Source organism: Aythya fuligula, chromosome 1 (genome assembly GCF_009819795.1).
Source record: "Aythya fuligula isolate bAytFul2 chromosome 1, bAytFul2.pri, whole genome shotgun sequence".
Lineage (NCBI taxonomy): Eukaryota > Metazoa > Chordata > Aves > Anseriformes > Anatidae > Aythya > Aythya fuligula.
Window position 1 is genome coordinate 78200337 of NC_045559.1, and position 7071 is coordinate 78207407.

Genomic DNA, 7071 nt, shown 5'->3' on the forward strand with positions numbered 1-7071 from the left:
GATCCCCTCTCAGTCTTCTCTTCTCCAGGCTGAACAGACCCAGGTCTCTCAGCCTTTCTTCATAGGGAAGATGCTCCAGGCCCCGTATCATCTTTGTGGCCCTAATAAGGTGTTTGTCCACCTCTTTGACCAGATATACATTATGGCCTGTCTGGATCCTTGAACCTGAGTCCTTCCTAATGCACCAGCAGCACCCTGCAGGAGGTGGGGACCCTCAGTTTATTTCTAAAGACCGTTTCTGACACCGTCTCTGGTTAAGAAAACCAGGACAAAGCTCCTCTATTGTGCAGTCAGGATTCTTAAGGATCAAGCAAAATTTGGGCATGGCATCCATGGCATGACCAGGTGCAGCACAGTGGAGTTATTTTGTAGGTTTGTACAGGCTGTGTGTCACAGTAAATCTGGTATACTCTGAGACCACTGTGGTCTCACTGCACTTACAGTCCTGATTCAGTTCCTGGGACTTGTCCGTCCTCCGTGGGATGAGCTGCTTGCAGCAGGGGTGGACTTCCACTGGCATAAGTGGAACAAAGGAAGACTGGAAAGACTGGAAAGCCTGTAAGGTTGAAGCTGAGAGTTAGGAGCTTCTTACACAGCCACCCACCCATGCCCAGTGCTACGAGAGTTCCTGCCTGAGCCATGTGTTGAGCACAGTATCTTGAGTCATCACAGCAGAAGAGAAAGCAAGTGCTCGCTCCACCAACACTTGTCCCAAACACCACAGGGAGACCAGGGGGTCAGTCTCAGCTGCTCCCCTGTCATCAGCTGCTGCCTCCCAGCTGGAATGCCTGCACAGCCTTGCAGTCATCCATGCAAAGCAAAAGGTTTCAGTAGATCTGTGGAAAAAAAATTAAGAGAGGCCTTACAAAAGTTATTATAAAAAAATACAGTGGACCCAAAGTATTCTAGAGGAAACCTAGATTTCGTCAGAATAAAACTTATGTAATGCAGGGAATCTGTGAAGTATTTCTAAAACTATTGTAACAGTTTTTGCATCTTAAACCAGAGATATTCTGAGTCAGTGTCTGTCATATCTAAATAATTCATCTGTTCAGCTGTGTTGCACTATAAGAGCATTTATATAAAAAAGCAACATTATCTTCTATCACCAGGTAAGAAATCATCAAAAGGGTTTCATGTTTCTCAATAGGACATATCGCTGCAGAAATGAATGAATGCTTTTCCTGTTATATTCGTCATCTTATTTGAGTGCATATTTATTGTGTTATCATCTCATCGGTGGGATGCCAATACTATATATTAGTTCATATCTCCAAAATTAGTATTATACTAGGTCTCAGATTGGATTTCTTATAAGTCTAGTGAATTCTGCCACTCCCGTAGCTCAGAAGGCATTTCCAGAGTAAGGTTATTAATACAGACTCAGATGACACCAGAAAGTGTCCTCCAAGAACACCCTGCTTCTAGGTGCCTCAGTGCACCCTCAGACATGGTTGTTGAGCTCCCTTATGGAGGGTCCATATGCAGCCCTTTGGGAGAGAGCCACATCTAGTTCCTTGCAGCCACTGGTGGTCTGACTTTCTGAGACCCTCAGGTCATGTCCCTGCTAACAGAAGAGCGTTGCTAGTTCGGCTCGCTTGCACAGAGACATTGCTACCTGATGTCCCAGCACAAGGTGGCCCTACCTGGGCTGCTGCCTCATACTGAACAGTGGGTGAGCACAGTTCTGCCAGCCATATGCTAAGGATGCTGCTCCTCTTCCCCACATCCTGTGGAGCAGCAGCATCCCTTTCACCACTATGGGTCATGATTTGAGCTGGCTTTATCTGTGTGGCCATTCAGAGCATAGGCTCAGGGTGAGCCAGGTCCAGCTCTGAAGGAATTCCCTTACTAAGAGAGACAGAAAACCCTGGTCTCTCCTCAGACTAGAACAGGGGCAACATATATTAGCAATATGTATTTTCATAAAGTTTGTACTCAAGTCCTGACCTGACCTGATAAGACCAAGGGAACCTGAAATATTACTCCAGTACTAATAACAAGTTATAGTAATGATAATGATGAAGTGACCTGATAGGCCTGAGAGGTATGTCCTGGGTTTTATGTATCAATTGCTCCAACTTTTCTTTTCAAGCTGCAGGTGCATGGGTGAGAAAATCACTGTAAATGTAACAGGTAGACTTCTATATAGATTTTTAATCTTCATAGCCAGCAGGAGGTATGAATCATACAAGATTACCATAGCCAATTTTAATATTATATGAGTTGGAGAATGGCTTATTGAGATACCTGGCTTGGAAAGAGGAACACGTCAGCACATGAATAAAATTGCAAGTGAAGTGAAGAATTAATTAAATTCTTTAAGAAACTGTGAAGACATATTTGATCAATGCCTAAAAGCATTGATCTGCATATTCAGAAGATGATAATGAATTTAATGAAAGAGTTACATTTTTGGGTTTCTTATTGTAGGTAATGTAACCAATTTTGAGTTTAAAGCTATTAGTGCTCCAATAAATTAAGTACTGGGCACCCTGAACAACATGTTACTTAAAAAATAAAATAAAATCAGGAAATCTCAAAAATGTTTGAACAGTCCCCAGACAGGTTCAACCCCTTTGAAGATAATGAACGTTACCAATTTATTAATGAACAAAATATTCTTTTTGTTTTGTTTTGTTTTTGTTTTTTGGAGCTACATCATTTTAGAATATAAATTGTTTTCTGATGCACTTCCTTTCTTGTACATATAGTGATGGTCATTCAAATGGACTTTTTTAAACACTTGCTTACATGCCTCTCAGTTTAATTTCTGAAAGTGAGTTAGGCTTTTTGGAGCTTGGATCCACTGGATGTTGTAAAGTAATCTGAAAGAGAAAAATATGGGTTTAGAAGTTTTGCTTATAAATTTCATAGAATCATAGAATCATAGAATATCCTGAGTTGGAAGGGACCCTTAAGGATCATCAAGTCCAACTCTTGACACCGCACAGGTCTACCCAAAAGTTCAGACCATGTGCCTAAGTTCACAGTCCAATCTCTTCTTAAATTCAGACAGGCTCGGTGCAGTGACCACTTCCCTGGGGAGCCTGTTCCAGTGTGCAACCACCCTTATTTGATTCATAAGCACTTATAAGTGCTTTGGAAAATGCTCTTTTATCTGTCATTCTTAAGCCTGTATTTCTTGACCCAAGAAATAAATCTATAAGAGAGCGGGCAACTGAGTGCAGATGTCCCAGATCCCAAGGCAGGCTGTTCAGCTTCAATGCATCAAAAACTGTCTACCTTGGTTTCATGTACAAGGATAACAGATCCTCTTTTGAAGTTTGTGAAGATAAAGAACATTCCTTCTCGTATCAGGTCACTCAAATATTGGTGTGTAATATAATAGCTGTTTACACCTCAGTTCTCCTTTCACTACATAGCACTGATGAAAGCTGATCCAAGAGCTGAAGATCTTAATGGAGATAGTAGTGGAAATATATGGATTTTATCTATTTCTGTAGGAGTCACCATCTGAGAGAAAAATTGAAGATCAGGAAAGGAACAAAAGTAACTAGTCATTGAACTCTCAGTGCAGAAGATACTTTAGAGCAACTTGGAAAGAGAATAATTTCTGCAAATGGGAGAGTAACTCCTTTAACACGATTGTCTCCTTCAACTAGAAATTGCACAATGCAGTTTTGCACTTATGCACCAAAACAAATCCTCTGGCTTTGCATAAAGTGCCTACCTAGAGGTCACCATTTAGATCAACTGGGCCAGATGGTTTGTAGATTTTCTTTGTTATTGTTGGATATTGGACCAGACAATTTACTCTGGTTACTATAATCAATCTCGTTTCTTGTATTCCAATCTATTTTATTTTTTACTCCTTAATTCAAATTACAAAATAATACTTACCAGCTGCTGCCTTGCAAAGATTTCCTGCGTCTACTCACTGCAATGTATTACCATAACTGTTTTCAACAAATTTTTTTTAGGAGATAAAGTAATTTAGGTAGTACATTGGTTTGATAAATTCATGTTCTGATCGTTAATGTTTGTCTATCCACCTACCCATAAGTACCTGCCCCTAAGGCAGTTTCGTTTTTCAGTCTTACAATTGATGAAACCTTCAGTTTTAGTGAAGCTTTTAAGGAACAACTGGACTCTACCTGCCCAATGTGTTGGCTGCTGTTGCTTTCCAATGAAATGCAAGTTGGCATTTATTGCAAGTCAAAAATGATTGTAAGCTAGCAGAGTTGATACCTCATTAAGTAGAGTCATCAATATAAAGATAATGACAGCTCATCCAATGGCAGATCTTCTAATCCTGCTAATGTTTGGATTGCGTTAAGAACTAGCTGAAATGTGATAGCGACATCATCATATCACCTGTCCTAAGCCAGGTGCTGAATTTACACAGGAGACAAAGGTTGGAATAAGGTCAGTTATGAGACCTGGAAGGCAAAAGCATTTCTTACTTTCCATAATGCTTCATATCAGCCAGTTCAATGCATTCCTGAAGTCAATGAAAACAACAAACAACTTTAAATCCCATGTATTCAAATGAGGATTAAAAAAAGACTAGTGGGCTGAAATTAATGGTGACTCATAAATGAGTCAGCTATTGAACTCTCTTTCAAAACCTGTTTTCAAGAAGAAGAAAAAAAAATAGTATGAATAATTGGAAACTAAGGAGCTTTTGCAAGTAAATACTTGCAGGTACTTAGTGGGCAAAAGTAAGAAATTCCAGAAAGCATGCAGAAGTTGCACTAAGAAAACTAGTTTGTGCTATTATTCACCACTAACAAGTATCTTTGAAAACTAGTTAGCAACTGTTAAGATATCAGATGATTGTAGCAAAGAATTTGACATTCAGCTTTTAAAAGACTCAGAAATCTGACTTCATATGAGACATTTGTCCTTCAAGTGAGTAGAACATATCAGTGGTCCATCCTTTGTCAGGTCTGTGACTCTAGTCCAACAGGGCACTCACAGCAGGCATACCTAGCCCCATCAAGTGTCCTTTGTGTTTTCACAGTACTCCAGAATATTTTACACTGGTACATTAAATTAATAGAATTTTTTGAAGTCCAAGAATTTTAATGGTAATGACAACTCATACACTTAAATCTAAACTCACCTTCTGATGTTATGCTGCTATGGATAAAATGTATGACAGACATTTTATGAAGAAAGACATTTTATAAATTCTTACATAAAATAAAAGAGCTAGTCTTTAATACTGTTTCAGCTGAAAACTCGAGCCTTCTTGTCAGCTTGGTCAAGTAAGTGAGTTTATAAACTGTGGACGGAGTTGCCTCAATACCTAATCTGTCACCAAGAAAAAAATGATACCTTAAGCTTTGTCTTAGTGTTGTGTCATATGTCTATGTGGTGTATTTTATTTTATGTAGATTCTTACTCAAGATAAAACTAGATTAACATCCATAAGCTACTGTCAACTACATGTTGGCTGAGCCTTTCACATGTTTTGTGCTGATTCAGACATAAAACTCGTGGCACCACACAGTTTTCAAAACCCCACTCCTTTTGCATTTCATCTGTGTCTTGAACTGTAGACACTTACCTAAAAGGATGTTAAGCTAAGCATGATTAGCACCAAAAGCATTTCTGTATTGGTTTTGTACATCGGACATTTTTTATTAAGTGAGAAAGATTCTGTGTAGTTATGTTCCTCTGCGTTAGTAGGAAAGACAAAAATAATTCTCCAGCCTGCTTTGGGCATAGAAGGTAGCAAGATAGGAAAAGGCTTTACTTCTTTTTGTATTTTTTTGTCTCTCACCCTTGGTACATAGCACTGAACACACAGTAAACATTTTGCAGTCCATAGCATGGCAGCTTTGTTGCATTTTTTATAGATGGGGGATCATTTCTTGAAGTTTTCATATTTTTGTTGTTGTTGCTCTCTAACAGACCTCATAATCCAAATGCTTTCAGGTTTTCTCCTTTTTCATGCTCTTACATGAAGCTCAGAGCTTAATGCAAGTTTGCAAGAAACATGTTGCTCATAAGCTCTTGATTCAGGAAATTCAGAGAGGTATCTGTTCAACAGCTACCTCTACTACTGATGAGTCCATCTCTCCAAATCAGCAATGCAAAGAGGGGCCAGCTTTAGGCATGTTAAAGGGTGAAACATAGATGAAACATTTTTTCTTACACTGTACATCAAGAAAACCCCACCCATCAAAAACAAACAACAACAACAACAACAACAACAAAATTACATCAAAAACAAAACCACTGCAACCTCCTCTCCCCCCCTCCCCCGCCCACAACTGCTGTAACAACTTCCACCTTTGTCAGTTGTAAATGTTGCCTCTCTGGGTTTAGAAGTATTGACCCTGGTGTTCAGAACCTTCACTACTTATAGGAAGACACCTGAAGGAAACTGGGCTGCCTTTCTGAAGAGCTAAGCAAATAGAGCTATGGGTATTTTTACAGTGGTGGATAAAAGAATAGATGTGGACATTTCATTTTTCACAGTCAGTGTGTAAAAACTGTGGCTGCAGTGACAGATTATTGCTGAGACACATTCATGCACATCTTTCCACTGAGTAATTGTTCACCTGTTAAAAACACCAGTGCAAAAACGTGTCTAGGCTTTCTTTCTAGAACTGCAAGGTTGCTCAGAATTTTGCCTCTAGTTTTCTTCAAATCTTTCCTGAATAAGCTTAGTAGCAGGCACCATGAAGTCTTGCTGGTTTCCTGCTTGGCAATATATATCTTGCCTTACCTCAAATAGAATCACTTTGCAGCAGAGATTGCCATTTTGTGTTGTGTGCATGTGTGTGTGTACACCTACGTTAACACCTACGTACACATGCATTGCTTCTCATGCACCGAGGGCCCTCAGGACACAACAGTAGCAGAAAAATTACAAAGTTGTACTATGAGATAAAATAAAGTGTCTGACTTGCTCTGCTTCCACCACAGATCCATTGTCTGCTATTGCATTATTTTTAATGGTGAAGGGAAGAACAACATTTTTTTCAAGTACGACAACTAAACAAAGTGCTGTCTCTGTGTCTCTCTTTGATTTGCAGGTGCTAAGCTACCATGGCATACTGGGGCAGCTTGGTTTGCCAACCTCTCTCTAGCTGG